The sequence below is a fragment of the Erpetoichthys calabaricus genome, chromosome 11 (genome assembly GCF_900747795.2).
Source record: "Erpetoichthys calabaricus chromosome 11, fErpCal1.3, whole genome shotgun sequence".
NCBI classification, from domain to species: Eukaryota; Metazoa; Chordata; class Cladistia; order Polypteriformes; family Polypteridae; genus Erpetoichthys; species Erpetoichthys calabaricus.
In genome coordinates, this window is record NC_041404.2 from 45,271,495 (window position 1) to 45,295,111 (window position 23,617).

Genomic DNA, 23,617 nt, shown 5'->3' on the forward strand with positions numbered 1-23,617 from the left:
CTACAAAAATTGTTCAGGAATGGTTTGAAGAACATGAATGAGAGTTCAGGGTGGTGACTTGGACCCAAAATTCTCCAGATCTCAATCTGAATGAGCATCTGTGGAATGTGCAGGAAAAACAAGTCCGATCCATGGAGGCTGCATGTCACAACTTACAGAACTTAAATGTGCTGCTGCTAGAGTCTTGGTGCCAGATAACACATGTCCATGCCCCGATGGGTCAAAAAGCTGTTTTGGCAGCACGAGGGGGATGTACACAATATTAGGTAGGTGGTTTTATTGATGTGGCTGATCGGTGTATTACTGAACGTGCTGCAGAGTGTCCTACAGTGTGAATTTCAGGGAGGCTCCCGTGTGAAGAGATCGAACACTTTTGCTTGAAGGCTTCTTTCTCTTGGACAAGCAGAGTTCTGTATTGTCAAGCCTGCCGTAGCAGCTTTCTAATTAGTTCCACCAGGCACTTCAGTCTAAGAGCTCTCTGAGAGCGTGTGAGCAAGTGAGAGAGTGGAGTCCTCTTTCGTTCTAAAGAAAAAACTTTTTTAATAAAATGAAAAGCCTTAGTCAGCTGCTGGCATGGGTTATGAATTTTCTAGCCATCCACTCATATCCTGAAAGAGAGAGAGAGAGAGAGCGAGAGAGAGAGAGAGAAAAGGAAAATAAAGGGGGGGGGGGGGGTTGGGGGGATGGGGGCGGAGGGGTGAGATTGAAAACAGACTCCGTCTCGCGTCAGGACAGCAGAAGCACGTCTGCTCTGCAGAGCTTTAATTCTGATGCATTCTGCTTTGAAACGGAGTGGACTTTTATTTCCCTTCATTTGAATTTGCCTCTTTCTAACATGACACTGCAGCAAAAGGGGGTATCTACAAAATCAAACCAGTGGTACAGCTGATCTTTTTTTTTAAACTGTGCATTTCCTATGATATTAAGAAACTTTCAAAACTTTCTAACTTTTGCTTCTCACCCCCCTCTCCTCTGCTGTCGTTGGTCATCATTGAACCCCGAATCCGCACGGCATGCACCCTGGCAGGGGCCGACCCTTGCTGCTTGTACTCGCCTAATGAGTGAGTGCACTTAATCAAAAGGCCGCCTTTGATGCCCTCTCAGGGGCCGCTAGACATTCCTTGATCAATGCCTGATGAGGCGCCTTCATTTGGATAAATAAACAACACGTCTACGGCTTTCTGAGGAGGTCCCAGTGGAGGAGCACATTAGGACAGCCGTCCCCACACGCTTAAAGAATCTGCCCAAATTCTGGAGGAGAGCACAATAAGGAAACTGTTCCTCAGACGCTGTTTTTGCTGGAAGGAGTCTTACAGAAACGCAAGTCTTGGACAGTTCTGGAGACGGACGGGAAGTGAGAGAGAGGAGCTTTGTGCAGCTCGCCTGGCAGCAGCTGGAGGGACGTGGGACGCCTTTTTCTTATTTGGCTGTTTCTGGGGGTGTGTGGTTTGGTGCCACTTCAGGTAAGATTGCCTTTTGTTCTGTGCTATTTTACACTTTAAGCTGCTTAAGATGCTTCTTCTGTTGCTCCAGTGCTTGTGCAATTGCTAAAAGTAGAAACATCTCGGTGCTGAATGATTCTCACCCAAATAGCACTACAAAGCGGACTGTGAAATGAACACTTTGAAGGCACTTGGTTTTTGCTTAGAGTTTCTTTAAGATAGGATAAGGCGCTATAAACAGATGGCACAAGAGTGTTGTGCTGCTGCTTTCAGCTCAACTTGTGTGTATGGCCTGTGTGGCTGCACTCTACTTGTTATGACAGCGTAAAAAACTTGGAGGCAATGTGATGAGAGCTGGCTTCCATCAAATATACAGGAGATGTATAAGTGGAGTGGTAGACTCAGGCGGTCTTCGATGAATCATTTGATATTCAGCTCACAATATGAGTCAATGTATATGACAAACTAGAATGCTTTGTAACCAAGACCTGAGGAGCACATCTCAACAGCGCGTCAGAAGAGTTTGCCAGTTCACTTTAAACTTCAGCATTTGTAAAGTACGTTTTATTTTTCTAATAAAATGTAATAAGAACATTCTCAGAACCATCCATTCATCTTGTAAACCTTCTTATCCTGAGCATTATTCCAAGAGAGCTGGAGCCCATCCCATCAAGCAGTGGGAGAAAGGCAGGGACAATCTCTGGACAGGGTGCCAGTCCCTCACAGAGTGGTCTAACACACACACACGCAAACACACACACACACACACACACACACACACACACACGCACACACATGGGCCAATTCAGTAACGTCAATGCACCTAACCTGCATGTCTTTGTCATTGCTTCTAATTCAGACTCATAGGGGAGTAAGAACCAACCCTGAATGGGGCATCACAGTCTTAATCAATCTGTGGCAGAGTGACGGGCGCTAAGCAGGCTCCTATCAATTATAGAGAATCCACTGCATCCACTAAACAGTGTCATCTCCAGACAGTAGAGCAACTTCAGTGACAGACTGCTGTCACTGTCCTGCTCCACTGACAGACTGAGGAGATTGTTCCTCCCCCAAACTATGCGACTCTTCAATTCCACTCTGGGGGGTAAACATTAACATTATACAAAGTTATTCTCTGTTTTTACCTGCATTATTATCAATCTTTAATTTAATATTGTTTTTTGTATCAGTATGCTGCTGCTGGAGTATGTGAATTTCCCCTTGGGATTAATAAAGTATCTATCTATCTATCTATCTATCTATCTATCTATCTATCTATCTATCTATCTATCTATCTATCTATCTATCTATCTATCTATCTATCTATCTATCTATCTATCTATCTATCTATCTATCTATCTATCTATCTATCTATCTATCTATCTATCTATCTATCTATTGGTAATGGCGGAGTGGTGGCTCTGAGGCTAGGGATCTGCACTGGCAATCGGAAGGTTGCCGGTTCAAATCCCGTAAATGCCAATAAGGACTCAGCTCTGTTGGGCCCTTAAGCAAGGCCCTTAACCTGCAATTGCTGAGCGCTTTGAGTAGTGAGAAAAGCGCTATATAAATGCAAAAAAAAAAAAATGACACTTGACAGGGTTGTGTGTTCCTCGTAGAGCCATTTTTTGACAAAGAATCAATTCATTTTGGGAAGAGTTCCTTGCATTTGAAATTGGCTCTTAGAGCTTTGAAAACGTTCCTAGGATGTGGGCATTTAACAGAAATATTTTTTGCTTAGAAGGCAACCTAGCACGATGAAACAGATCAAGAAAACCTAAGTTGAATTTAGCCCGTGTTATTGTATGCAGAAAGAATTCTTTTGAAATCCTTTTGAAATCATGATCTCTTGCTATTTTATAAATCTGTTATCATCTATTTGTGGTTATTTATAGAGCCTGGTATGAACCTAAATAAACAAATATTCTTTAAAGAACTTTCATACGAATTGTTCTTTTGGGAACCAAAAGTGGATCTTCTATGGAATAAACCTGAAGGACCACTCTGGCACCTCCTCAGTTTTTAAGAGTGCAGTCTATTGTTGGATCTGTTAACATACATGCTGGGAAAAGTTTAGAGATTTCAATCAATTTAACATACACTTCTCTGGGGACGTGGGATGAAAGTTGAAGTACCTGGAGAAACTTCACATGCATGGTCAGAACCCTCAGACTGCTCAGAGAGGATGAATAAAGGCAACATTCAAACCCTGAACACTGGATCTGGGAAACAGCAGCATTAACCAGTATATCACTGTACATCTTATAAGGGTTTATATAAAGAATATAAAGCAGAGACTGACTTATAGATAAACTCTGTCATGCTGTTTGGTGGTTTAACTTTAGCCCAGTATGAGTGAGAGTAGTGGTGTTCATGAATTGCCCTGTAATGGGCCTTTTCCTACAGTCTCCAGCTCTTCCAATTTAATATCTGAAAGTCTCTACTTGAAAATATATGGATACATATAGGTTGTGTTTATATAATTATCAGGAATAGATTATTTTATCTTGTTCATGTTAAATCATTAAAATATTAATTGACTATAGATAAGTAAATGTAATCTGCAGGATATAGCTCCTTTCGCATCTTTCTGTCTTAATACAAATTTTTACTATACATCTTTAATTTTAGCATAGTGTCTTCTGTAGCATCCATTTATCTTATAGAGTACCTTTAATATGATTAATAAAGCATCCCTTATCTATCTATCTATCTATCTATCTATCTATCTATCTATCTATCTATCTATCTATCTATCTATCTATCTATCTATCTATCTATCTATCTATCTTACAATGCCTTTCATGTCTATTAATCTGTCTTGAATTTTCTGTATGTAATTTGCACTGCATTTCTGCTTCTACTTCATTTATATGGATCCTTGCATATTATACTTAGTGTGTCTCATGGCAATCTGTCTACCTAAAGAGCTTTTCATTTTTATCAGTTTATTTTACATAGTACCTTCTACATTCTGTATAACAACTTTCATATCCATTACTTTATTGGCAGTGGTATCATCCTCAAGATATTTAGCAACTTTCATATTTCTGAATTTATTGTCTGTAGTATCTTCTGCATGCTGTATGGTGCCTTTCGTATCTATACAGTTTATTGTCTGTAGTTTATTCCACATGTTCTGTTTTAGCCTTAGATTTCTATCAATTTTTTGTCAGTAGTGTTTTCTACATGCTGTATAGTGCCTTTAATTTTTATCAATTATTTGTCAATAGTTCCTTCTTCCAGCTGTATGGTGCCTTTCAAATCTATCAATTTTCTGTCAATGGCATCTTTCACATTCTATATATATTAATAAAGTATCTATCTATCTATCTATTGCCTTTCATTTCTATTAATGTATTATGAGTAGAATCTTCAAAATGTTATATAGTGTCTTTCATACAGTATCTATCTATCTATCTATCTATCTATCTATCTATCTATCTATCTATCTATCTATCTATCATATAGTGCCTTTCACATCTATCTATCTATCTATCTATCTATCTATCTATCTATCTATCTATCTATCTATCTATCTATCTATCACATAATGCCTTTCACATCTATCTATCTATCTATTATAAAATAGTATTGGAAGTTTGCTCAATTACTTTTATTTTCATCATTGTTTACTCTGATTTATTCAAATGTACAACATTCTGTTGCTTTGTTAATTGCTCTGAAACGTTCCTGTAAGGAGCAGTGAATGCAGTGAAAGGTGCTCTACAAAACTTGATTGATTGTTGTTTCCTTTCACAGAATGACAAAGCGCCTCACCAAACAATCAACAGCTGTAACCCCACATGTTACCAAACATCCCTATAAGTGAAGCAGCTAGGAAGCGGCAATGTAAAGTCATAAAAGACGCTTAATTCAGAAAAGCAAAAGCTGAGATACGGGAAACCGCAAGGGAGATGCAGGGCTTTCCTGACCCCACAGGCAGGCTCTCTGTATTCTGTATGTATTACAGATGAGACAGGGCTTTAATTTAGGATGCAGGTTGAATCCAAACCTATTACTCTTTTCCCTTCAGGGCAATTGTTAGACAATCATTCATTTGTAATTTTTTTAACCTGCTTATTCCATTACAGATTCACAGAAAGATGAGTCGTTCCTGGTAAAGACTAAACTTGAAACAGAATACGAGTCATTTGCAGGGCACACACACATACACAAGTATAATTTGCAGATACGTCTGCTAGAAAGTTGGCAGAAACCTTAATAAATCCTACATAGACATGGGGGTAAAGTGCAAACAAAACAGGTTGTTACACAGAGCTGATTCCCACCCTAGTGCACCACCATACTCATCCAAATGTGTGCATGCTTATTTAGGCCTAATGGTGTGAGGCTTTAGTAAAATGCCTTAAAGGCTTTTAAAGATGTGCTTTATGCCCATTTAAAGCAACAGGTCATCTGAAGAATGATAAGGTGCCACAGAAGATGTTGTGCATGAAACTGAAAGAAGTGCAGGGTGATGTTTGTAGATGGTGCAGAACTGAACTCAGACAGTGGAGGCAGAGGGTAATGTAAGGAACCTTATTGGAATTGGCTGATGTTAAGCGTGATGTCCCACAGGGTCAGTGTTAGGGGTGCTGCTGTGTTTAAGATATATAAATGATTTGGATAGAAATATAAATAGCAAGCTGGTTAAATGTGCAGATGATACCAAGATAGGTGGATTAGCAGATAATTTGGAATCTGATGAATCATTACAGAAAGACTTGTACGGCAGACAGGCTTGGGCAGATTTATGGCCAATTAAATTTAATGTCAGTAAATGCAAAGAATTACACATAGGAAGTAAAAATGTTAGGTTTGAACACACAATGGGAGGTCTGAAAATCGAGATTGCACCTTATGTAAAGGATCAATGGAGTTGTAGTGGACTCTAAGCTATCAACTGGAAGAGAGTGCTTAGAAGCCATTAAGAAGGCTAATGAGATGTCAGGTTATATAGCGCCTTGATGTGTGGAGTACAATTCACAGAAGGTTATGCGCTAAAAAACGTCCAAAGAAGAGTGACTAACGTGATTCCAGGGCTACAGAGGATGAGTTATGAGGAAAGATTAAAAGAGCTGAGCCTTCACAGTTTAAGCAAAAGAGGATTAAGAAGAGAAATGATTGAAGTGTTTAGTTCATCAAGAACACGGGGACACAGGTGGAAACTTGTTAAGGGTAAATTTCACACAAACATTAGGAAGTTTCTCTTCACCCAGAAATCCACAGACACTTGGAATAAGTGACCAAATAGTGGGCTTTAGGGACTTTCATAATTAGAAGTGATGTTATTTTAGAGGCGGCATGGTGGCGCAGTGGTAGCACTGCTGCCTCGCAGTTAGGAGACCCGAGTTTGCCTCCCAGGTCGTCCCTGTGTGGAGTTTGCATGTTCTCCGGGTGATCCGGTTTCCTCCCACACTCCAAAGACATGCAGGTTAGGTGCATTGGCGATCCTAAATTGGGCTTGGTGTGTGTCCTGTGGTGGGTTGGTGCCCTGCCCAGGATTGGTTCCTGCTTTGTGCCCTCTGTTGGCTAGGATTGGCTTCAGCAGACCCCTGTGTTTGGATTCAGCAGGTTGGAAAATGGATGGATGGATGTTATTTTAGAAGAACTGGGTGAATAGGACTTGTGCGTTTTGTTGGTTTGAATGGCCTGTACTCCTTTAGACTGATGCAATGTTCTAATTCATTTAAATTGGCTCAGATTAACTTTGCAACAATAGAGCTGCAGTTACGATGCCTTTAAGCGCTGATGGCCACTACATTTTATAGGTTAGGCACTGTTTTATGGAATAATGTATTATTTAAGGACCTATTCCTGCAAGCAGGTCCTCCACCTCGCCGGGAGAACTTGGGGGTTGGTGGCAGGAGTGACCATTCCAATTGAACTAGTGTGGTGCTGAGGTGTCACCCATTGCATGGCTGAGCTTGGGACCTACTTTGGAATCCAGAGGTTGTTCTTGTGGTCGGTGCAGCAACACGCTGTAAATGTGCATCCTCCCAACCTCCCCCCCTCTCTTTCTCATTATATATATATATATATATTCACGGCATTCGAAGTCTGTGTCACAATCTGATAGTGTGGGTGGTTACCTACCAGGTAACGCTTTGTGGTTGGCCAGCAATCTGCTAACATCCGCCACGGTGCCCTCAGTTTGTGAAGAGCAGATCATAGAATGGTTGCAATAGTTTACTGTCAAATAAATGCAAAGAGTACACGACACGTGTTTCGCCCTCATTCTGGGCTCATCAGGTGTACACACTCCACTGCACTCCCTCTCGGGAATCGAACCTCGGACGTCAGCGTCAGAGGCGATGCCCCTAACGTTGCGCCACGGCGTGTGGTTCGTTTATTTGACAGCATGTAGATCGGGGTAATTACATTCACGGCATTCGAAGTCTGTGTCACAATCTGTTAGTGTGGGTGGTTACCTACCAGGTAACGCTTTGTGGTTGGCCAGCAATCTGCTAACATCCGCCACGGTGCCCTCAGTTTGTGAAGAGCAGATCATAGAATGGTTGCAATAGTTTATATATATATATATATATATATATATATATATATTATATATATATATATATGGTTGAAATAGTTTACTGTCAAATAAATGCAAAGAGTACATGACACGTGTTTCGCCCACATTCTGGGCTCATCAGGTGTATACACTCCACTGCACTCCCTCTCGCCACGGCATGTGGTTCGTTTATTTGACAGCATGTAGATCGGGGTAAATATGTATACTGTATATACAGTATATATATATATCCGTCCATCCATCCATTTTCCAACCCGCTAAATCCGAACACAGGGTCACGGGGGTCTGTTGGAGCCAATCCCAGCCAACACAGGGCACAAGGCAGGAACCAATCCTGGGCAGGGTGCCAACCCACCGCAGGACACACACAAACACACCCACACACCAAGCACACACTAGGGCCAATTTAGAATCGCCAATCCACCTAACCTGCATGTCTTTGGACTGTGGGAGGAAACCGGAGCGCCTGGAGAAAACCCACGCAGACACAGGGAGAACATGCAAACTCCACGCAGGGAGGACCCGGGAAGTGAACCCAGGTCCCCAGATATATATATATATATATATATATAACACATAATTATTTTTAAGAAACAAGATACTCTGCTTTTATAGAAAGACGTAAAGATTTTAACGATATGGAATGGAAATACTGTAGTTAAGATTTTTTTTTTTTTAATTTTGAATTAATTTTTATTAATCGAGAAGTAACAAATCATTTACAATATCGAAAGTAAAGCAAAAAGAAAATACCAACTCACCTCAAAAAGAAAATAATACTTAGAAAGAAAGAAAGAAAGAAAGAAAGAAAGAAAGAAAGAAAGAAAGAAAGAAAGTTTATCGTGTTAAAGTGATGTTACGTCCGCTTATGTCATTCTTTCTGTACCGCGTATTAATCGCAATGTTCTGAAACCATCATGAGCTTCCTTTGCAACAGGATCCCGTCTCTCAGTTTATGTTATTTGTGCATATATTTCTCAGTTAATCACGATATTATAGCCTTTCAAAATAATAGCACACCTTAAAAAAAATATATTCATTTCTATGACGTATCATCATAGGGGCAGCTCCGACGTGCATTAAAATGAGGACCTCAACGACAGGCCTAACGACGCTCCGAAATAATTCGAATTGTTAGGCGCATCACCCCTCACGCTTTTACAGTACTGTCTTATGAAGCCGCCCCGATTAAACCAAACACATAAAACGTGGAAATGGTTTGATTCACGTGTGGCCTTAATCACGCTGAGCTATTCTGCATTAATACTTGATTTTCGTTTAGATGTAGAAGCGCATGGAGCTTCGCACTTTTTAAGTGCCGCCCGTCGCTATCCTTCGCACATTAGAAAGTCACTCGATGCTGTGTAGATGTCGGTCGGGTCGCTGCTGACAGCTTGGTACGCTTCTCTCTAAATCCTCCTGTCGGTAGCCCTGCACTGTTTGCTTTCACACATTAAAGGCACGTCATTAAAGAAGCCCTCACGGCGGTCACTCGAGTCAATGAGGTGTCAATGGGCGCTCTGTGGACTTCTTAGCTTCGCAGGTTTAACTGCTAAATGTCATTTGGGTAAATCCTGTTTCGTTTCTCGTTTATTTTGAGAAGAACTTTTTTAGATAAGAGATGTAAAGGTCAGATAGCCGTGGACTAGTAAATTAGCACACATTAAGAAATGCAGAAAGAGAAACATTTCACAGACTGTGCTTGATTGGGAATGAGAGGTGATGGTGATGCTAATGTTCTTGCTCATCACTTCGTTTACATTTGTCGGCCACCCAGATGGGATTCATCAACGTTGGTGTCAGGATTTAACTTCTCTCAGTAGTCATGGTGTTGTTTTGTTATTCATGGCTGATAAGTCTTTTCCTTCATCATAGTCCAAAATGCTAATTATAATAATAATATCCAAAATATCTCATAAAAAAATTCATCTTCATGTCCAGTTGAGGGATAGTGGACTCAGATTCTGGTGGCTGTAGGCAGAAGGTACACCCTACACTCTTAAAAATAAAGGTGCCAGAGTGATCCTTGGCAGAGCTATGCCACTGGTTCCCAAAAGACCCATCCACATGAAGGTCCCAGAAAGAACCTTTATTTATTTAGATATCAATAGGTCATGGTTTTGGGACTGATGCTGCACATGATAACACAGGCTAAGTGCAGGTTTTATTAATCTGTTAGTGTCCAGCTAGGCAGCCTAACAAACTTGAAAGATTTTTAGATTTTTTTCTACATATTAGGATGTTTTTCAAAGCACAAAGATCAAACTTCATATGCAAAGAAACCTTCCCAGAATAAAATGTTACTTTGTCATGCAATAGTTCTAAGAATAACCATTCACCATTATTTTTAAGAGTGTATCCTATAGTTTCACAAATTTGGTTTTGGTTTATATGAATAACTCCTTTCCCCCCATTCATTGGTCAAGAGTCCTATCCTCATTTCAGAAGTTCAATCCCGTGTGAACTGTGTTTCCTTTTTATGCATTTATTTAACAATACTGTAACAGAGGTGCAGAAGATGGATAAATTAATTTAGTCGATTTATGCCAAACCTGTAGTTGTGGTCCTACAAAGGACCATTGGCTTCTTTAGCAGCACCACTCAGATCTTCAGTGACCCCCACATCTTCCCAGGTGCTTTCTCCCATTGCACCATACACACATGTCGCTCAGAACTGCCTCACTCCAAACACCTGGGGTCAGTGGAAACCTGTTTGCCGTTCTATGCCCCAGCTTTGTGAGCAGTGAGGTTCATGGCTGGTGACTGCTACAGAGTTAGATTTACAAATATATGACCCCAAAAGAGTTGCGTATTCACTGTTCAGTTTGCAGCCAGCATGCACATTGACTAGCAATTTATTACTACAAAAGATTGTGATGCACCATCTGTTTGAAAGACAAATGCATTGCATTTTATTACTAAGTGCATTACAAAATACATTCCAATAGAGGGTACACAACAAATGTTAATGCTGAGGTCTACTTAGATTTCAGACCTTCTAGATCGAGCGGCACAGCTAGTACATTCTAAATTGGCAAGAAAGTCTCTTTCTGTATATCACAGTCGTCAGCATCTAGGACTCCTTCCATGTGTAATTTTGAGGCTAGCCATTCAATGTGCATTCTGCGGAGGTCTGTGTTATATTAAAGGATGGTTCTTGGATCCCTATATATGACCGCACCCTGTAATGGAGAGGCAATTCCATCCAGGGTCAGTTCCTGTCCTGCACCCAATTTTCCTGGGATAGGCTCCAGTTCCCCATATCCCTATATTGGAATAAGCAGGGTTGGCAGCTGAGTGAACGAGTGGGTGAATAATATGAGGTCTGACAATTTGAAACTTCAGGCTCAATATTAAGGATGCAGTGCCATGGGGTGCACTTAATCGGCTTTGGAAGTTTGTATAATTTTCATTCACCTCAGGACATGTTCTTTCATGTTTAAACTGTAAGCAGTAAGCAAAATTTATTTCTTCTGGCAGATTAAACAGGAGCAAAAAATAACTTTGAAAGCCGCTCTACATTCTCATTCAGATGGTAAACCACAAAATGAGGACAAGTTTATAAATTTAAAACACATAAGTGTTTGCAAACATATTATGAAGACCGGGGGAGAGAGTATGCACAGGGCATTATCACCCCCTTGCAGTGCTAGATGGCAGTCCCCCTGGGTTGCAGCGGTACCTCGGATTGCCACAGGGCAGCATGGCATGGACATGGAGTTCTTCACCACAGCCCTGTAGGTTTGGAAGTGGAGGGATGGATGAATATAAAGCATTTGCTGACAGAGTTATAATAAAACAAAAATTCTTTGATTTAGTAAGAGGAATGCTTCTGTAATGAACTTTAACATTTCTTATACAGTTCATAATGAGAAGTGTTATGCAGTGATGAGCGAAAAGATTCACACAAAAACTGAATTTGCAGTAAAATTCTGTGTTTTACTTTGCAAAAAAAAAAATCATGAAATAAATTGGCTCCCAGTGAAACTTGTGGGAATGACACAAGAAAAAGACATTTAGTTCCTGTCTCGAAGCTTCTACATGGAATTATTATTTAAATAAAGATCTCTAGTGCAAAAATGATAACTGGACTAATTTCCTGTCTTAGACATTTTGTTGAGCCGCCAGATGTGTTCTGGTAGAATAATCCTAACTTTGTCATTTCTGAGGTCTGTTATGAATACTCTGGCTTCATAAAATAGCAAAGGAGTAAGGTCTTCTAAAACAGGCCACCAAATGGGTCTCACCCCAAAGAATGCCTGATTCCAGGGAAATGGGAGGCTATAGGCCTCGCTAGGCCTCAAAATAGAGGTCGGACTTTTAATATTCAAAAGGGAGAGCAAAGTGTCTGAAAGGTTTGAAGTATTTCTCTCCAGAGACTATGAAAATTCCTGCTGGGGGTAGGCGCAAGTTTACAAGAAACCTGTTTTTAAATTGAATATTTATTAACCAAAAAAAATAAATAAATAGAGAGAGAGAACATCAAAAAAAGTTTAAAAAACAAAAACAGAGGCAGAAAGGAATTCTGTTAACAAGAAATCCTCGGCAATAAATACCAAGAAAATAAACCATAAAACTAAATCCAAAAAAATTCTAAATCCAGAAAGTGATAATAATTAAAGGAAAACTCACCAAACCACCAAGCCCATACTTTGAATGGCAAGGAACTGCATTTCCCTTGAGCCTTGATAGGGATAGGGGCGGTCCCTCAGCAGTGATGGACATGTGGCCCCGCCTTTTGGGGAACCTCCCACAAATGTCAATGTCAATGTCAATGTAAATTTATTTATATAGCACATTTAAAACATAGTAATGCTGTGGCCAAAGTGCTTTACAATAATAGAATAAAAAAAACAAAAACAAATAAATAACATAAAAAATATAAATAGAAATAAAAATATATGAACATAAATAAAAATAAAATAAATAATAAATAGAAGTGATGTTATTTAATCACAATGAGGAAACCATCAGTATTACTGAAGGTCACAGAATGCAAGTGAATAGAAATGAGTCTTTAATCTTGTTTTAAACAGTCCAATTGTAGACAACTCCTTTATATGATGAGGTAAAGAGTTCCACAGGTGAGGAGCAGCAGCTGCAAAAGCCCTGTCTGTCCTCCTTGGTTTTACACTTGGTACGAGGGACAACAACAGACAACTGACCAGAAGATCTAAGCACTCTGGATGGCTGGTATAAAACACACAATTCAGATAAGTAGGCAGGAGCAAGCCCATGTAAAGATTTAAAAAATAGCAACAAGATTTTAAAATCAATTCGAAAACTGACAGGCAGACAGTGTAAAGAAGCTAAAACAGGAGAAACAGAGTCATACTTTCTTGCCTCAACTAGAAAGCGAGCGTCAGCATTCTGGACCAACTGTACCCTGTGTATCAGGGATTTGCTGATCCCAGAATACAGCGAGTTGCAGTAATCAAGGCGAGAAATAATAAATGCATGAGTAGCTTTCTCAAGATCCCTAGAAGATAAAAAAGGCTTTATCTTACCTAATAGACAAACTTGGAAAAAGCAACTCTTGACTACAGAATTTAGTTGTTTCTCAAAATTAACTGTGAAATCTTAAATTATAGAAATTAGGGAATACTACTTGAATTACAGATGAGATATTGCACCGGGAGATCAGCAACAGCCAGGCTTACACTTTCATTTGGCACTAAGAAGGAGTCAGACTGAACAGCATGTGCCAAGTTCGATCAGTGTGCATGTTATGGACATGGACAATCCTAAAGAAATTACAACAAACAAATATATAGGGAGCTCCATTAGGGGCAAGTGGTCATTTTGTCTCTTTGTGTGCTTTGCTGCATGTGTGTATCTGCCACCTGCTTATATTGCTTATTGTGGCTCCCTATATATAAGAATACTCGGACACAGCTGGAAACTTATTAAGGGCAAATTTCACACAGACATTACGGAGAACTGTAGACATTTGGAATAAGCTGCCAAATAATTTGGTACACAGTAGAACTTTAGGGACTATCATAACTAGATTTGATATTATTTTAGAAGAATCAAGTGGATAGGACTGGTGAGTTTTGTTGGGCTAAGTGGCCTGTTCTTGAATAAACTGCTCTAATGTTCGAATGTACTGTGTAAGAAAATAAACAAGAGATCAAAAAGGGTTGGGGGCAGTGGGTCATGATCCCAGTATAATAGAAATTGATGCAAAATAATTTAACAAAAATAACAATGACATCTTTTCAGGCGCAAATCTATTGAAAGACTGACACAAAATGGTGGTGGAGGTGCTTATAAGGCTGGATTGGCAGGACAAACAGGTTCAGGTGACTGGAACCCAAAAGTGATGTCAGGCATCCTCTCGTTGTCGGTCTTCTGGCCTGCAGGTGAAGTTCAAGCACTTTATTGTCATTGTGTAACACAACAAAATTACTTTTTGTGACAGCCCAAAGGTGAATTTAAAGAAAAGACAAATAATTCCAAATACTGTATGTCATATACAGTGTTAAGTGATCAAGTAACCAGAGCAAATTATTATTGCTCAAAGTACAGCAGCATAAATTGTTATTGCAACTGTTAATGAATAGTACATTACATATTATATATTGTATTACACTAAAAGGAGCGGAATGGCATTAGGTGACAGTGCCAACCCTCGACTTGGGGTGGAATTATTATTAGGTGAGTCCTGAAGTTGTCTCACAAGTTCACGTGTGTGACAACTGTATATATGTGCTGTCTGCCTTGGTGATGGTCTATTCTGGGATTGAGAGTAGTTTTTGAATCATCTAACATTTGATTCTAATAGTATTATGTTTAACCAGCAGCAATCACTGTGGTGTTCAAAGACTTTAATGAGTTTATTGCATTTTTCTTTTGGTGGGCATGGGCTTAATGCTGTTCTTTCGTTAGCTCAAATATGACATCTGAACTACAGGCCTGTTCTCTTAAACCAATGTCACATTATGTGACTTCGAGCTGTTGAGTATGTCAGCAGTCGCTGATCTCATCATTGGAACATGACAGTTTACACAAAAGAAAATCACTGGAAATGTCAAATTAGCCATTCCTGCACAGTTGAGCTTGTCCCTTTATGTGACAGGCAATAGTGTGCTGCTTGATGGAGCCAGTGCCATACAACAGGTTAACATTTATGATCAGTTCATTCTGTCGTGGTATGTAAAACACAAGACATCAAGCACATGTGATCCTCTTCTGTTTGTGAGGTTCAGCACACCACTTACAATCAATTTAAATAACTGAAAATAACAACTGAGTGCCTACCTTTGTGACAGCCAGTAACATGCTCCCTGATGGTGCTGGTGCTGTACGAAAGGTTAAAAAGTACAGGGAGTTCAGCAGTAATCTCTGCCTTTTTTTTTCCTTTTTCTTATTCTGTCATGGTACATAAAACATGAGACATCAGACAGACGAGCTTCTCTTCTGTTTGTGAGTTCCAAAGCCCTCGTATTTTTTAATACTTGTTGCTGCATTTGCAATCATTTTACTTCCAGATGAGCACTCATTGGTTGTTACCTCTCACATATGCAGAGCCTAACCCTACAACTAAAGTCAAAATGGAACGAGTTTTGTGGAGTAGCTGGAGTGAGTCGCTGGGTATGTCACATTTACAATACAATACAATACAATTTATTTTTGTATAGCCCAAAATCACACAAGAAATGCCGCAATGGGCTTTAACAGGCCCTGCCTCTTGACAGCCCCCCAGCCTTGACTCTCTAAGAAGACAAGGAAAAACTCCCAAAAAAACCTAGTAGGGAAAAATGGAAGAAACCTTGGGAAAGGCAGTTCAAAGAGAGACCCCTTTCCAGGTAGGTTGGGCGTGCAGTGGGTGTCAAAAGAAGGGGGTCAATACAATACAATACAATACACAGAACAGAACAAATCCTCAATACAGTATAAAAATAAAAATTTTAGAAGTACGGAGCAGAATTTAAGAGTAGATGATATCACATAAGAAGATTTGGATATATTTAGAGTCCTGGAGACCTCATCCATCAAGCTGCCTCCCCCATTTGGCCATTCCATGGCTGGAACAGCGCTGGGCCAGCCAATCCGATGAAAGGACCCCTCCTTCCCACAATTCCTGCGATCATCCATCAGGGATGACTTTACCTTAGGCAGGCAAAACAACTTGACAGGTGGGCCGTGGCACCAAGTGTCACATTTGAGTACCGAGAAGAGAAACAGAATAGGTGAGGGTTAGTAACAAATTATAACAATCATGTTACTTATGTTTTAGTGCTAATGACTAACAACAGAGATGCAGTCTGTACAGTTAATCAGCAGCTCTAGTCAGGATATGCTAAACTGAAGTAGTGAGTCTTCAGCCGGGATTTAAAAGCTGAGACCAAAGGGGCATCTCTTATAGTAGCAGGCAGACCATTCCACAGTTTAGGGGCCCTGTAACTAAAGCTCAACCTCCCACTGTTATTTTATTAATCCTTAGAATCATAAGCAGACCGGCATCTTGAGATCTTAATGTGCGCTCAGGTTTGTAAGTCATGATAAGTTCCGACAAGTAAGCTGGACCTTGGCCATTTAATGCTTTATATGTCCTCACAGGTGGCGCAGTGGTAGTGCTGCTGCTTTGCAGTAAGGAGACTGTGGAAGATTGTGGGTTCGCTTCCCGGTTCCTCCCTGTGTGGATAGCGCTTTGAGTACTGAGAAAAGCGCTATATAAATGTAATGAATTATTATTATGTTAAAAGGAGGATTTTGAAATCCGCCCTAATCTTTACCGGTTTTCATGACTGAAGTGCTATATCTGGGACCCCGAGGGGATTCTCCAGGTAGCACTATCCCTTCTCACAATCCGTGGCCACCTGAAGAGCTGCGTACCTCTCATATCTTAATTAAGAAAGCTACAATATGTTGGTAATTCATACTGAGTAGTGCCCACCTAGAGAAACACCCGGTTTAAGATTTGATTAAGGCGACTGTTCAGCGACATCCCATTATTTTAGAAACTGTTGAAAGATTTTCTGTGATGCTCCTAATTTACATATAACCTCTTTTTTAGGCAGAAATCAATAGGCAGATTTTTAATCAATCAAAGTCTAAGTCACATACCTTAATCCTACTTGCATTTTGATCTTTTTTAACCACACATACTTAACTAGACAAAAGACTTTTTTGCCACAGAAGTGGACATTTTATTTTTAAACACTTGCCCCATCACAAACGGCGGAAAAGTTTACTTTATTGCAAAGCAATGTGGGGAAACACACAAAAAGCCAAAGCTGCAAGCTCATTTGTTATGTTGTTGCACAGCTGTTCTGCATTATCTGTTCACAAGGATTAGTAACCTTTGCAAGAATGGAGAGGCTTTGTAATGCGCTATTAAAGTGAAGACAAATAAAAAAGGGCTTTGTCCTTTATTCCATTTATTTTATCCAAGTGGGCAGATTAAAAAAATACGTTGGGGAAGTTTGTGTTTGATTCTGAAAACCCAAAGGGGAAAAAGTGAAGTGCAGGAGGCTCATACAGATGATTTTTTTTTTTTTTAAATAGGGTTGTAGGGTCCCACAGATGAATTCCGTTTTAAAGGGAAATTTGTTTTATTCTTTTGGATAAGGGTTGGCACTGAAGAAACATCTCCATATTCCACTTCAACTATCTGAACAGACTTCTGCTAGATATCGATATCGCATTCTTCTGTGATAACACCCTTTCCTCCACCAGCCGTTAATCTACGTCTTTTACAGATCATGTTCTGTGAGCAGTTTGAACTTTCTGAAAATGAAACTGTGCTCAACACATACTGCAGACATATTGCTCAATCCTCTCTTTTACCGCATATCTGACTCGGCAAATCCCCAGAGGAGCGGAGGCGGGAATTGCTCTTATGTCCATTTCCCAAACTCTTTGCCCCAGACACATATGTGCCCACAGCACTATAATAAGGAAACAAGCCAATGAAACAACCATTTCACACTTTTTTAGTACCACAAAAACAAAAGCATACCCTTTAAGAGTCTAGATTTCTTCTCAGAGAATCCATATATCTGTATTTATGACTCAGGCAAGAAGGATGACAAAGGGTTGTCTAGGAGATAGCACGGACCACTCTCTGGACTAGAAGCCAAGTGGCCATCCAGGAGCTGGTCTGCAGTGTTTCCTGAGTGAGATGCTAAGAAGCCATCTGTGGGTTGGAGGAGGCTGCACCCCAGTTAGGACACAGCTGGCTGCCAGAGGAAACCACAAAATGTAGGCTTAGTTGGAATTAGTAGGAGGCTGCTGCTGAAGCCCCGCCACAGTTAAGGCTGATTTATAGTTCTGTGTTGAGCCTGTGCCATAGGTATGCCATTGCCTGCATAGCCTATGGGTTACCTTCAGTGTTGCCTGACACATACCTCCTCAAACATGTGACCATGGACGTGATCGATGGTAATCCTACACAAACCCCAAAGACTCGGATTGGCCAGTTTGGTAAGTACACATTTCCAGAAACAATTTTGAAATCATAGAATGCGTGGAAAATACAGACATGTGAGGGACAAATACATTTGCCTATGGTCGAAAATGTGTAGCTAGAGGAGTGGTGATCATGGAGGGTAAAAACTGCCTGTCTTCTAATGGGTCATTCGCTTTTCTTTCATGCTACAGACACTGCCACCTAGTGTTTAGATCAGGGGTCTCCAACAAGCCGCTCGCGAGCTACCGGTAGCTCACAACCCCTTCCCAAGTAACTCGCCAAAGGGTTGAAGAATCCTACATAAACTTGAAAACTTGATTAGTCAAATTAGGGGTGAACAATCTTTCCAAAAAATCATATCACGATCCACAATCTGAATTGCAATCTATCTTTTCAATGTGGCATACACTTAAGAGAATATCCAGACTCAAACTCATCAAGACCTAAGTAACACGTCAGTCAGCCATTCTCCAACCCGCTATATCCTAACACAGGGTCACAGGGGTCTGCTGGAGCCAATTCCAGCTAATACAGGGCACAAGACAGGAACAAACCCGGGCAGGGTGCCAGCCCACCACAGGGCACACACACTAGGGACAATTTAGGACCGCCAGTGCACCTAACCTGCATGTCTTTGGACTGTGGGAGGAAACCGGAGTACCCAGGGAGAACATGCAAACTCCACGCAGAGAGGACCCGGGAAGCGAACCCAGGTATCCTTACTGTGAGGCAGCAGCACTACCACTGCGCCAACGTGCTGCCCGACCTAAGTAACACTTTATTTTAAATATCAAACAAAGTTGAATTCAATTGTTCTCTAGCTAGCTAAGTGGAGTTAAGGACCATGCCCCGAAGCTGGCGAGTGAGTGAGGAAGGCCCCTCCGCTCGGCCCACTGCATGTTTCTCGGATTTGCTCAAATAAATCAATACCGCAAGCGAACTGTGATACATAGCGAAATGAGAGAAGCTGCAAAATCAACCGGAATGTTCAAGAAAATTATAAAAAATGACCCGATCTAAATCCTTGCAGTAGTTCTCTCGTTTAAAGTAGACAGACATACAGACAGAGAGACATTGGATTTTATATATTGGTTTCCTCCCACAGTCCAAAGACATGCTGGTTAGGTGGATTGGCGATTCTAAATTGGCCCTAGTGTGTGCTTGGTGTGTTTGTGTGTATCCTGTGGTGGGTTGGCACCCTGCCTGGGATTGGTTCCTGCCTTGTGCCCTGTGTTGGCTGGGATTGGCTCCAGCAGACCCCCGTGACCCTGTGTTCGGATTCAGCAGGTTGGAAAATGGATGGATGGATGGATGGATATTAATAAACCTTCAAAATAATGTGCAGTTAAAGTCTTAACAGCATTCTCAGCATTTCTGGAGCTTAGTAGAGCCAGATAACTATAAGAATCTTCACCAAGCAGCTCTGATAATGTCTGCTTTGTTTGGGTCTCCATACCTCTGTGAGTCTGACATGAATGTCATGAAATCAAAGTTCAGAACAAGAATTTATCCATGCAATCTTATTTCAGTATATGTCACTGACTGCTTGTTGACTTTGAAAGTGTCTGAACTGGATTCGGAAACATTTACGGCTTAGAGTTGGGACATTTCCAGTGAATAAGTTCTGCCTTTCTTTTGATGCTGGTAGCCACTTTATTTGCACAAAAAAGAAAAATGTAAAAAGCAGTGTGGCACGATATTATGGAAAAATTAGGTGAATAAGAACAGAAGAACATAAGAAATTTGACAAACAAGAAGAGACCATTTAATCCATCAAGCCCATTTGTTTAGCCGATCCCAAAATCTCATTCAGATTCTTCTTTAAGGCTATCAAGGTTTCGGCTTCAACTCCGTGTCTCGGTAGTTTGTTCCAGAGTCCCACAACTCTTTACGTAAAGAAGTGCTTTCTGGCTTCAGTTTTTTAACTAATTTATTTAATTATTTCGGTGTATTTATTTAATGTATCTGTATATGTATAGATGGATTTATGGAAGTTGTGCAGAACTTTGGTCAACTTCTGTTGTTTTAAATGTGCTCTGTAAATAAAATGGAATTGACTTGACATTATGGGTGGAGTGGTGGCTCTGTGGCTAGGGAGCTGTGCCAGCAATCGGAAGGTTGCCAGTTCGATTACCATAAACATCACAAGTGACTCCACTCCATTGGGCCCCTGAGCAAGGCCCTTAACCTGCAATTGCTCTGTCCTGGGCATGACATTAATCTGCAGGTCCTCCAACTTACAGGGAAAACTTGGCATTTGGTGGCAGGGTTGGCACTCCAGCCACCGTAAAAAACCTCACTCTGTTCAGTGTGGTGGTGAGTTGACACCTGTTGCACAGCTGCACTCGGATCTCAATCCGGGTGGTCTGCCGTGTGTAATCAGCGCATGCTCCCAACCTCTGCCTTGACTTGACTAAACGTACTTCCCCTTGATTTCCACCAATGTCCTTGAGTACCCTTAAGCTGAAAGAATGTTGCTGGTTCTACTTTCCCAATACCTTTGAGAATTTTAGATATTTAGATTAGGTCCCCACACAGTCTCCTCTGCTTGAGACTAAGCTGGTTTAATTCTCCAAATCTGTCACAGTATGACATGTCCTTAAGTCCTGGAATGGACTTGGTTGTTCTCCTCTGCACAACTTTAAGTGCTGCTGTCTTTCTTGTACCATGGTGACCAGAAGCTTTACTCATTGTCCCATTCTCATTCATATTTTTCTAATGTTTTAATTCTCAATATGGGCACAGTTTGAATGGTCAATTCCTCAACGACAATATCTTACCTATTTTATCACTTTCTATGGCGGGCCGGTGCAGTTTGATTTCCAGCAGGACAATCCCTGAGTAGACTTGTTGCCTTCTCCTAGGCATTGTTTGCATGCTTATAATTACTTTCATCGTTTCCAGTACAGTATGCAGGGTTCCAACCCACATTCCATACCACTCTTTGACCAATCAGTCTTGGCTGGATCAGGTTCATAATGTCTGGTGGGAAGTGTGCCAGGAAAACATTTGGCAGGAAAGAACAACTTGTACTGCCAGCCCATGGTGCTTAATCCATCATACGCAATCCCTATTTGTATCCCATTTCTGTAGTTATAAATTGTTCTTGTACTATTGCTTTCAAATCCTTTGTTACTCACATCATTTGTCGTACCTGCACATTTTCAGGCTTATCAGGCCCCTCTTCTGGGTGTGAGCGTTTTCATGTCACAGAGTACACTGTATGCCTTATAGCTTCCAGACGCTCAGCCGTATTATCCTTGTGCATGTTTATTGATCCAGCCATCCTTTATCATATTCCCATAATATACTGTAGTTCAGGGGTGAGCAACATCAGTGCTGGAGGGCCAGGTTTTTGTTCCAACTCATTTTCTTAATGAGAAGTCAGTTATTGACCAAGCAAAATCTGAATGCTTCATTGTCTCACTTGTTTGCATTTCCCACCCTTAATTTCTTTTTTTAGTCTTAAAAAGCTGCTTTCAGTTTTAATTTGCAATAAGATGCCAATGACAAGGGAACCAGCCATTCTCCAATTAACTTGTCTCCTTTGACACCTGTGTGTATTCATCGTGAACAATCTGGTTTAGTAAAATGTTTGGAAGGAAACTGAAGACAAAAAAGTGAAGGACTGAAAATTACTCATCTGTTTAAAGCTTCAGATCATTTAGATGATACCCTCAGAAAGGAAACAAATCTATGATACTAGAATGACCTGATATGGAAGACACTGAGAAGCCATGAAATTAAATAAGATCTGTTATTGGTAAGGATTGGTTTCTAATAAACAAACATCTGCAGCCACTGTAACCCTCCAGGGCTGAGGTGGCCCATCGCTGCTGTAGTTCAAGGCTGTTGTAGGGGGAGAATTGAGTAGGAAGGAGCACAGACCCCTCATGGTGACAATTTTGAGATACCAACTCACTGAAGTTCCATATCTTTAGAAACTTATAAGAAAACCAGCGTGTTCAAATGCCACACAGGCACTGACTCGTGTGGAAACTTGAACCCACTACTCTAGAGATGTGTTTTAGTAATGCTAACCAAGGATTCTGGAGATGACTTTCAGCAATTTTAACCACTGTGCCACCTTAAATTAAAATTAATCTCATGCTAAGGGTAAAGAAAAACAAACTGCACTAAGTATACCACGGCTGACAAAAGCAGACATGCTATGGGGCTTTGCCCCCTGCTCACTTTGCGAGCCCACCACCTCCCTCCCCACCCCGAGGCACGCCACACGCCAGCCACTTCGCGTCTCTGCCACTTGCGTTGTGAAGGGGGTGGCTGATCACACGCTTTGGAGATGCAGATGGATCACCTTCTTGCTTACTGCTCCTTCTGCCGTGCTGCGTGTTCTGCTTCTTACTCTGTGCGTCAATCATTTCAAAGCCTGCACAGCAGCTGTCCTCACTTCGCTCGCTTACACCCCCCAAGCCCACCACCTAACACCCACCGCCCGCAGAAGTGGTTAGTGCCTGCCACTTCGCGTCTCTGCCACTCGCGTTGTGAAGGGGGATAGCTGAATGCATGCTAAGGAGATGTGGATGGATCAGCTGGTGTCGAGCTGCGTGTTCTTCTTGTCACGCTGCGCGTCGATCATTTAAAAGTCTGTACAACAGCTGTCCTTTTGTCTCACTGCTTTGCCTTGTGGGACGTCAAAGTGTCTTTCCCAGGACATCCGGGCTGATTATTACTTTCCTTATTTTCTGAATTTGCACATAGATTATTTTTGTTTTCTTGTGCATCCTTTTTTGCCTTCTTTTCTCTCCAACGCTTTCATGTCTCTTTTCGACGCACTGCTCTTTCTTCCTGCGGTGGGTTGGCACCCTGCCCGGGATTGGTTCCTGCCTTGTGCCCTGTGTTGGCTGGGATTGGCTCCAGCAGAACCCCGTGACCCTGTGTTTGGATTCAGCGGGTTGGAAAATGGATGGATGGATGGATGGATGCTCTTTCTTCTTTGCTTAGTCGTTCACGTTCATCTAGAACATATAACATATTTAAGAGCTGGGAGTACATGAAGTGTGCCTGCCAAAAGCATTCCAACAACTGCGAGGTTAGATATCAGTGAACTTGTTTTAAATTGTTTGTAAGTAGGGCGTGATGTGCAAAAGTCACCATCTCACAGGTCTTGCTTCCTAAGGTTGTAATGTCTAGTCTCGAATGACTTCAAAGTATACACACAAATACACATCTTATATATAAACATCTACAAGTGTAAGT

The 23,617-nt window shown here is 41.0% G+C and overlaps 1 protein-coding gene across 1 annotated transcript in view; it reads left to right on the forward strand.

The window, feature by feature from the left end:
• Positions 1 to 1,359: 1,359 nt before the first annotated feature.
• pdgfrb (platelet-derived growth factor receptor, beta polypeptide) overlaps positions 1,360 to 23,617 on the forward strand; it is a 148,080-nt gene continuing 125,822 nt past the window's right edge. The window contains exon 1 of the mRNA XM_051933722.1: positions 1,360 to 1,463. The gene's annotated coding sequence lies outside the window, so the exon portion shown is untranslated. The remainder of the gene's footprint in view (positions 1,464 to 23,617) is intronic.